This window comes from Callorhinus ursinus, unplaced genomic scaffold, assembly GCF_003265705.2.
Source record: "Callorhinus ursinus isolate GAN/ISIS: 27379988/994484 unplaced genomic scaffold, GSC_fseal_2.0 scaffold48, whole genome shotgun sequence".
Taxonomy (NCBI): domain Eukaryota; kingdom Metazoa; phylum Chordata; class Mammalia; order Carnivora; family Otariidae; genus Callorhinus; species Callorhinus ursinus.
The window spans coordinates 8990593-9000875 of NW_027397110.1; positions in this window are offsets into that span (position 1 = coordinate 8990593).

Consider the following 10283-nt stretch of genomic DNA (forward strand, 5'->3'; position numbering starts at 1 on the left):
CCGCTCTTTCCCCAGCGCTGGGCCCGGCATGCAGCCCACACTCAGCCAGTCTTTTCTCAGCAAACTGCTAGAGACCTCGTGCGTCTTCCCACACGCCCCAGGCCCCTGGTTCCTCACCATGTGCCTCTTCCCTGGAAGCTTGCCCGCCCCTCTGCCTCTGCAGCGTCTCCTCACCCAGGCGGGTGCTGAAGTTCTTGGGGACTCAGCTCAGGGCCGGGCAGCCTGAGGGGCAGGGCAGGCAGGGCGGGAAGACCCATGGCCCCGAATCCCCGGGCCACCCACTCCCCATGAGCAGGAGAGCAGCCCTGGACCTGGAAACCCCCCGGGTCTGGCTGCTGGGACAGGCAGTTCCGGGGTGACCTCATCGTCTTGAAAGGAGGGCAGCAGGGGCAGGAAGCAGAGGACGCATCAGATGGGCTAAATTTAGAGCGTTTGATTCAGCCCAGGCGGGACAATATTCCTGGAGTCCCCATTGTTCGTGAGGGGGCAGAGGGCAGGCTGTCCATTGAATGGCTGGGTCTGAGCCATGCCAAGCTGTCTGCGCAAGCAGAGGTGGGGGGGGGGGGGGGGGGGGGGGGGGTGACCCGCTCCTTGCTGGGGGAGAAGGCAGGCCAGGTGGGGTGGGTGCAGGCTCTGGGGGTGCTGCCCTTGGGATTAAGGCCCAAGGTGGGAAGGAGGATGCCTTAGAGATGAGGAATGGGGCTCTGGGTGATAACTGCTCAGCTGTGTGACCCTCACAAGGGTCAGAACAGCCATTAGTACCCCCCCCCAAGTCTACCGTGTTACAGGCCAGGAGCCTGAGGCTCAGACCCAGCAAACGAGCTGCCCAGGCCACACAGATGCGGTGTCCTGATTCCCAGCCTGGGTTGGCAGCAGTCAGCTGTGCCCGAGTCCACTGCCTTCCCAATCAGGACAGGTGCTACGGGCCCTCACCCGGGCAAAGCCCTCTCCCTGCAAGGCCAGGCAGCTGCAGGGGGGACACAAGAGGAGGGTGGCTCCGCCTGCGCAGGCTCCAGAACTCGTTGCCATGGCAACCCGGGGTCCAAGCCTGCCCTGCTCTGGAGGCGAGCCTGAAGCCGAGGATTTCCCTGGGTGAGTGGGCAGGGGCTGGAGCTGGCTTCTGACCTTTGCCGGCCAGAGCCCAAGACTGGGCCAGTGGCCCTGCCTAGCTGCCTGGGCTCCTCACACGGCCAGTGCTAGGCCAGTGCTCCTTGATGGTGTCCTGTTTCTGCACCCACACCTCATACCCACACTGCGGCCAGGCAGCCAAAAGAGGGTGGGGATTATCCTCCGTTTGAGGCCTTCTCCCTGGCTGGAGAAGGAACCTCTTCCCCCACCTTGCAGGCTGCGAGTCCTTCCTGCAAGTCCTATTGAGGCCCAGGGAACTCCTTGGGCCACCTGCCCTGGGAGTGTGGGGAGGGGACGAGAAGTTCCAATGGACCTGATCTTCCCACTGACCTGTGACAGGCACAGGGAGAGGACCAGGGATGCTCCCTGTGGGCCCTGCCCTCTTTCTTCTTCCCAGCTCAGGAAGGGCCTTGGGAATGAAGCCCAGGCCCCCTCCCCCGGCCCATAGTTGCAGGTGAGTAACCTGAGCGTCTGAGCCCAGATTAGGCTTGTCTCGCACCACACATGGGGCAGCAGCTTCTCCTGTCCTCATGGGCTCTGCCCACTGCCAGTGCCCGGGCTCCAGACCCCCTCTGCCTGGAGCCCCACTGCCCTGCCCCGGGCAGTGGCCCAAGGCTGTTCGTTGCTCCTCTTGATTTCACATCATGACTCATGTTATCATGTTCTCAGGAGCTGAGTAACCACCTGAGTTATTTATACCCTGGCTTAGCAGGCTTCCTTCCCTCCTCCCAGAACTCAGGCAGGGAGCACTGGGAGGGGGTGGGGAGGAATCTGGGAGGGGGGGGTGGACTGGGAGAAGGCAGCTGAGCACCCCCCATATCACCTCCCCTGGGGTACCACCCCCGTAAAGCGCCCAAAAATAACTGTGACTATCCCAGCACAACAGGATGGGCCTGGATCTATGGCATCGATATATAGGTATTATGATGGTTTGGGGAGGGGGGAATTCCTTTCCCGAGCGAGTCACCCGTCTGGAAAAATAAAGAAGGAAAAAGCTGAAATTTTTTCCTTCCATCAAAACAGGAAGGAGCTGGGGGAGGTGGGGGGGGTGGATGGGGAGATGACGGGTGGAGGCTGAGATGCATCCTCCACCCTATGGTGGTCTTCAGGGAGGGGAGGCCCGGGGCGCCTGCACACAGGGCCCACTGGCCCACGGCTGGCCCTGGGCGTCCCCGCTGTGGGCATCCCTGGCTGCCCAGGGATGTTTTCGTCCCCTCCCTCCCAGGCCTGTGTATGTTCATGGACACACACAGATGCCCACGTGCACAGAGACCCATGTCCCTCCTCCTCCCCCCTCCCTGTCCCTCTCACACACACATCACACAGGCACACTCACTCACCCCCACGTGCCCCCACCAGATCCCACAAGAGAAAAGATCTCACTCTGGGTGGGCAGGACTTGGGAGGTCTGCCTTCCTAACTTATCTGTTTTTCCCTCCCCTTGAGCACTGTTCTGGGAATCCTAAAACTTAAGTTCACCTCTGACTTTGCTCCAACAATGACCAGCAGAATGACCTCAGGCAAGTCACGTTTCCTCTCTGGAGCCTCAGTTTCTCACCTGTAATAAGGGTCCGGGCACTCCCATGCTGCTTCCCTCGGGGGCCAACGGTGGGAACAGCCTCGTCCAAGCCAGGAGAATCGGAACCAGAGTTCCCATTTCCTGAGAGCTCTCTATGTGCTAAGCATCTACAATCAGTCGCTATATTAGTCCCATCACCCAATGTGTTAGTTCCAGAATTATCCTCATCTACAGACCAGAGGGCAGGGTCTCACCCAGGGTTACACAGCTGGGGTGTGGTGGAGGTTGGTTTTGAACTCTGGGCTCCTCTGGGGAAGAATGACGGTCAGAGCACCAAGGAGGAGGAGGGGAGGAGCAGGAGGTGGAAGAGGGAGTGCTCGCTTCTTTGGCCTCATGCTCCCACCTGGGACCACGGGCGTCGTCAGCAGGGATGTGCCCTGGTGGCCAGGGGGCGCATCTGTGCCCAATGAGCATTATGCCCACTGTGGTGGTGGTTCCCATTAAGACGATTAGTCACTCCCACTGGGCTGCCCTGTTTGCTTATTGACTTATGTAAGCACCGCCTGAAGGTGTTTGTACAGTTCTCCGTCTTTCTGTCTGTCTGCCACCTGCCTGCCTCGGCCTGTATGCCCCTCAAGGGTAGGGGGCTCCGGAGAGGTGAGCTGGCAATGTAACACCCAGTTCTTTGTGAGGACAAGTCTGGGGTACCGGGCAGGGCATGTCTGCACATACTCTCCACAATCAGATTGTGTTGGGACCCCATTCTACAGATGAGAACCCTGGGGTCCTGGATTTTGCTCCTCCCAGCTCCACACTGGGCAGGCCCAGGATGGCCACTCCTGGAGTTGCAGCTCCAAAGCCCGTGGCACTGGCTCAGATCTGGCTTGGCGACCTCCTGCTCATGTGAATCAGGGAGGTCGTGATCTCCCCAGGATTCAGTTTTCTTGTCTGCAAAATGGGGATAATACACTTTGTTCTCCCTGGATTGTTGGGGGGCTCAAGGGAGTTGATGTATGAGATCGGTCCATGTGAAATCATGCTGCTTGACCATTTTTGACTTACCCTTTAGATCAGTGCTTCTCAAACTGCTGTGCCCACAGGCCACTGGGAGTCTTCTTCAAATGCGGATGCTGACCTGGCAGGTCTGGGGCCGGCCCGGCACTATGCACTCCTGACGAGCCCCCAGGTGCAGGAGCGGCTGGTCAGCGGACCACACTCTGCGGACCACACTCTGCGGAACAATGGTGTGGAGCTCGACAATGGTGGAAAGGTAGCGGCTGAGTTGTGTGCTGAGCAACCGCGCTGCGCCAGGTACCGGTGGGCACCTTGGCAACCACTCTCACATCTGGTCCTCACAGCAACCACACAAGGCAAATGTAGGATCCCGGTTCTCAGCTGAAGAAACTGAGGCTCAGAGAGGTCAATGTCCTGCCCAAGGACACACAGCCAGTAACTGGTTAGAGCAGGGTCTCAAAGCCAAGCCTGCGGGGCTTACCCACCAGGGTCCTTGTCCATGGATCCAAACCCCTGCACAGGCTCAGGGTCCCTGCCCTCGAGAAGCTCGCGGGCCTCGGGGGTGGGGGGTGGGGAAACTAAGATACATCCAGGACATGGGAGCATCGTCAAGTGGCCTCTGGGCACTGCTGAGAAGGGACAATTTGCCACTTCTGGGAAGTCACTCCAGGGAAGGCTCCCCAGAGGGTAGGCAGGACAGGTGAGTAAGTGAGCGAGATGTGGTTGGAGAGGAGAGAGAAGGCTGCACTGGGAGAGGGATCTTCACAAGTAAAAGTGTGGTCTGGGGTAAAAATCAGCCATCCACTCTTCCTCGTGAACTCCAGCTTTGCCTGGAACCTTCTCTCGTACCCACCTGCTTCCCTCCCTCTCCCACTGACCACACTTCTAGAGTCACCACCCTGGAGAGGGTGGGGAGTCCCTGCCATTGGCAGAACTGTTGCTCATTCCTGTCTCTGACATACTGTGTGATCTTGGGCAAGTCACATGATGTCTCTGAACCTCAAGTATCCCATCCGAACAGCCTTGGCTTGTACAGCAGGGACAGGGGCTTGAACATCAATGCTGTGTCAGACTTTCTCCCAAAGGAGGGCTTCCTAATGGCGGTGGGAGGAGATGGGGACTCTGGTGGCAAGCTGAGGAAAGGAAGTGAGGGAGGCAAGGACCATCCATTACCTGACATCTCTGTCTCCTTTCTAGCAGCCTCCCCTGTCCAGTGCCAGCCCACCATGGTGGGGCACTGCTCATGGCAGAGAGAGGAGGCTCCTTCAGCGGGGGGTCCAGCCTAGTGCCCACCAGAGGGCCCTACCCAGATAGAGGTGGAGCGAAGCCAAAACCAGTGGGTGAGGGAGGGCGGGGCCCAGGTGGACTGGACAGCTGTGTTTCCTCTTTGCCTGGCCTGGCAGGCAGATGCAGATGTCCAGAGGGTGAGGCTAGCCCCAGGCTGCCCAGGTTCAAGTTCCAGCTCTGCCCTTGCTCATCCTTGACCGTGCCAAAGCTGCTCCCGATCTCGGTTTCCCCATCTGTAAAATGGGCATGATATAGCTCCTCTCTTATGGGCAGGTTGTGAGGCTTAACTGGGTGACTATACCTGAAGGCCTGCGCTCATTTGCTCTCAGGAATATTGAGGACGAATCTGTGACTTTATCACTGTGATTAGCTTCTCATCCTTTTGACAGGCCCATCATGTTTCCTGCAGTTACAAATATCTTCCTCCGGAGAGCTGGGGAGGGTCTGTGTTGCTGTACCCCCACCAAGAGAGGCTGCCTGCTACCTGCCTCCCCGTCTCTCCCTCCTGCCCTATCCCAGTCGGATCTTCAGAGCACAGGGCAGCAAGGACATCCTGATTTGGGAAGGGCCGGCTAACCCAGATCTTGTACACAACCTTCTGTCTGTGGGGCCACAAATGATTCTCTGCCTTGCAGTGGTGGGAGGTCCTGGGGGCCCACAGCCTCCAGCCCTGCCCAGCCTCCTCCCCATGGAAAGTGACATGAAACGCTGGGAGGCTCGGATCCAGGCCACACAGCGGGGACACCATGCAACGGGGAGATGGCAAAAGCGTGGGCTTTGGCATCACGGCTCCGGATTCAAATCTTGGCACTGCCGCTTCCTTGCTGGGTGATGCTGGGCAAGCGAGTATCCACCTCTGAGCCTTAGTGCCCCTCCTCCCTCAGGTCCGAACAAGATAAGAGCACCAGCCCTCCAGGAAGTGGCCTCGTTCCTTTGCTGGTAGAATGGTGACCATTGCTATGCTTTCCTCAGGCAGAGCGCTTGGCCCAGGGCAAATGTTCTGTAAGGGAGGTGTCACGGGTACCAGAGGCCCAGCCCGTGGGCAGCCAGGGGTGCCGTGAGGATGAACCTTCTCTGGGGAAAGCCGACCAGCACCAGCTCTGGGGTGGGGTCATCTCCCAGACTGTTTGGGGGGGCTCTGCTCCCACTTCCAGCCAGCTTCCAGGACAGGTAGATCTGAGCTGTCCCGTCCAAACATCCTCTTCCTTGTCTGGAGACTAGAGGAGCTAAAAATGCATTGCTCAGCCCCAGGAAAACAAACACTGAGCTTCCCTTGCCTTTGTCTACAGGACACGAGGCCCAAGGCTGCAGAGGCAGTGCGGTGGGCTCCCCCAGGCTGCCCTCAGCCTGGCGGGTCTGTCTGTCTGTCTGTCTGCCTTCCTGGGGTCTCTCCTGCCTCCCCGGTCCTCACAGCCACAGTGGCCAGAGCCTCACCCGCGTGTGGGCGTCTCCAACAGAAGTGGTGGGGGGCTCTACGTGAGGACCGCCCCCCTTCCGGGTGATGTGCCCATAGCCTGCCCAGCCTTGGGCTCCTCCCCTAGCCCTGTCTCCTGAGCTCACAGGTGGGGCTGTGCGCGTGCGCATATGCCTATGGCTGGAGTGGTAACAACGATCAGCCCAGCAACCAACACGTGTGGAGTCCTCCCACCACGCTTTCAACACTGAGGATGTGTTAACCTCGTGAGGTGATCACTATTGTTATCCACATTTTATAGATGAGAAAACTGAGGCTCAGAAAGGTGAAGTTCAAGGTCACGGGCTAGTAAATGGCAGAGCAGGCTTTGAACCCGGGCAGTCTTTGCTGGGAAGCGTCGTTCCCGGTAGCCTGCAAGCCTCTGGTTCCTCACCCACAAAAGGAGCACCAACGCTGCAATAGCTCCCTTCCTGGGTGAGGGTGAAGCAGGCCCAGGCCTTGCAGCCCCGGGGGGCGGGGGCAGGGCAGCGAGGGGCTCTGGGCCCGCTGACTGCAGCTACATGGTGAGGGGGTAGATATGTCCTTTGCCATCATACCGCCTAGGGCTAGGGCCTCAGGCCATTTGTGGCTTGGCCTTAGACTGTCGCCAATTTGGAGCCGGACATCCCCCGGCCATCAAGCTGGGAAAAGCACACTTGCCTGGCACTGCTAGGGCTCTCAGGAGAGCGGGGAGACCCACTCTGGACTTGAGGTTCCAAGTGTGCCCCGGGGATAGAAGCCAGCTCCTTCCTTGGCCCTGAGCCCCCACTTCCAGGGTATGAGACGTTTTTGATGGAGGAGAGCTTAGACAGCTCTAGACACACAGTCTAAAAAGCCCTGGCCTCGGCAATTAGCTGAGGGCCATGGCCACTTGGTTTTCTGCTGGGCTCACAGCTATCAAGGGGGTTGGGGGGGGTAAGGGTTATGGGGTGTGGCCCCCAGCCCACATAACCAGCTCCCAGACCTATTGGAAAGCCTGATTCCTCAGGGCCCCAATGCCAAAGATGGGCCGGGGTCTTTCCAGGTCTGTGAGGTGCCCCTGTGCATTAGGGTTTAGAGGCTCACATTACGAGCCTCCTCCCTGACCCTTCACCCCTCAGGCAGGGCATGGCATCTTTGCTCCAAAAGGCCAGGACTCAGGGGAAGAAATAGGCAAGATATTTACTCATTTATTCATTTCTTTAGCAGACATTCATTGAGCAACTGCTGTATCGTGGGAGCTGAAATGAGGCCCTTGCTCACCCGGATCTCATTCTAGTGCTAGACTGATAAATGGGCAATGACAATACCATGGGGCACATGCTGTGGGAACCCAGAGCAAGTACCAAGCCCAGGGGGCTTAGCTGGAGGAGGTGCTAAGTCAAGTCACAGGAGGAGGAGGAGGAGGTGTTCTTTAGAGAATCGCTCCTGTGGAAAGACCCCCACGTTGGCATGTATCTGCAAGGAGAGGGTACAGGAAAGGGGTTCTCCTCAGCATGGCATTCAGGCCGGGTGCCCTGTGGTTCCGGCTGCCTCTGCTGTCCCTGTCCTGCCCCTTCTGACCAGTGCACAAAGACATCTGGACTGTATTGATCTGTGTCTATGTCACTCAAGAGCCTGGCAGGTCCCAGAATCCCGGCTCTGGGTCTCCTTTATTACATTTCTTCATAGGGCCTGCAGACAAGGGGGTGCTCAATGATGCTGCTCCCAATAGCCTCCTCTCTTTGTATCCCTCCCCTGAGGCTGAGCCGTGTGCTCCCTCCTTTGTGCTCCTACAGCACTTTGTAAGTCAGAACTCGTGTCTGTGAAGCACTCTCGGTTGGCTAAGCACTTGTACATATATTCATGTGTTTGATGCTCACAAAAGTGTAAAATGTGTCATAGTTATCATCATCAATCATCCCCTGCCAAGAGGCAGCATAGCATGGTGGTTTAAGCGTGTGGGCTCCACAGCTGGAATGCTTGGGTTGGAGTCTAGTCTCTACCACTTACTGGCTGTGTGACCTTGAACAAGTTGCCTAACCTCTCTGTGCTTCAATTTCCCCATTTGTAAGATAGGAGCAACATACCTCACAGGAGCTCGGAGAGGCTACATGTCGAGTAAGAACACGACCTATTACACGGTCCCCTCGATAATAATGGTAGCTGTTCTCATCTCTTTTATGGATAAGATCCAGAAGGTCAAGGTCAACATCACCTAGAGTCCTGTGGTTTTATCTCTAAGTCTTTAGACTTCAAATCTTGTGTTTTGGGATTATCTTCCCATTCCCCCACCCCCAATCTCCCTTGTCACCCTGTCTCCTAATTTATCTGTTTATGTATCTGTCTGTCCTTCTGGATAGGGGCTCCTCCAGGGCAGGAGCGTGTATCAGCCTTGTGCTGTCTCCCCAGAACCTGGAATAGTGCCTGGCCACCGGGGAACACTCAAATTCTGTGTTGAAGGGATGATGCACTCCGTGTGCCAGGCATCATGCTCAGTCCTTCCAGATGGACTATCTCATCTGAGCCTCCAGACCACTTTAGGAGGTAGTTAAGAATTCTACAACTGCACTGAGGTACAATAAAATGCATAGATCCATTTTGATAGAGGTATATACCTGTAAACTCATCATTCCCAGCAAGGCTGACAAACATCCCCATCACCCCTAAAATTTTCTCAGGCCTCCTTGAAATCCTTCTCTCCCTCCAATTCCAGATTTATTTCTAGTTTATAGGGGAGGAAACCGAGGTACGGAGGGGTTAAGCTTCCCAGAGACACCTGACCAGCTCAAGTGGCCACACCAGGATTTGAACCAAGGTGACCTGCCCCCGGCCTGCCTCCCGGCCACGGTGCCATGCTGCCTAGGCGGTCCTGGGTAGAGGGTGGGTACTTGTGGCTGTTTGTAAAGAGGCCTGCCTGGCAACGTCCTCTGTCTTCTGCACCCCCCAGGCACCCCCCCCCCCCCCGCTCAGGTCCAAGAAGATGGCTCATGAAGAGACAGCGGGTGTGCCTGTCTCTGCGACGGAGGCGTGAGGAGCGGGCTGGCACCCCAAAGGGATGTCTGGGTGCCAAGGACAGCTGACGGAGACCGTGCAAGGGGACCAGATAAAGGTGTCCTACAGCCAGGAGCCAGGCGATGCAGTGAGCCTGTGGGTCCCGTGGTGGGTGCTGGGCTTGGCGGGGGTGCGTGTGACTCTGTGACTGACCGTGTGACTGCTGAAGGCAGGGCCACCACAGCTGTCCGTGCTGGGGGTGGAAGGCGTTAACTGTGTGAATGCTGGCAGGGGTGGGCTCAAAACCCCGGGGGGCCGAGGGAGGTAGTAAACATCAGGGTGACTGGGATTGTGATGGCGGCCCTGCAAGGATGCTGCTGGGTTGTGGGGGTTTGTGTGACTTTGCAGTTCAACACACTGGCAGTGCCTGTGGTGTGCCAGGCAACCAGCAAGGAGGTGGAGACACAGACCCAGCCTTCTGCTGAATGGTACTGGCTGCGGGGTCTGTGGGATCACCTTGTGGCTGGCTTGGGGCTCGGTGCTGTTTGCCCTTTCTGGCCCTAGGTCCTCCCAAGAGCCCTATCCCACTCGGAGGCTAGGTGGAAGAGCACAGAAAGGAAGTGACTTGCCCAAGGTGACCCAGCTACTCAGGGCCAGGGCAGGATATGAACCAAGCTGCGGAGCCTGAGTCCTTGACTGCTATGCCTGGGTCAGGGTGCAAGTGCCGCCCTGGGGCTGCGGGTTTGGACACCTGGCGGTGGCCCTGGGGACAACTCCCCAGCCACGTGGGCTAGAAATCAGGCCATGGTCACTGTGCTAAGGGGCGGGGCGCTGAGTCGCCCCTAGTTCTCCCTTCCCAAGGGCCAGATCCCGGGCAGAGGGGCTGCGGGGCTCTTAGAGACCCCTGAGCGCCCCGCCCCCGCCTCGGGC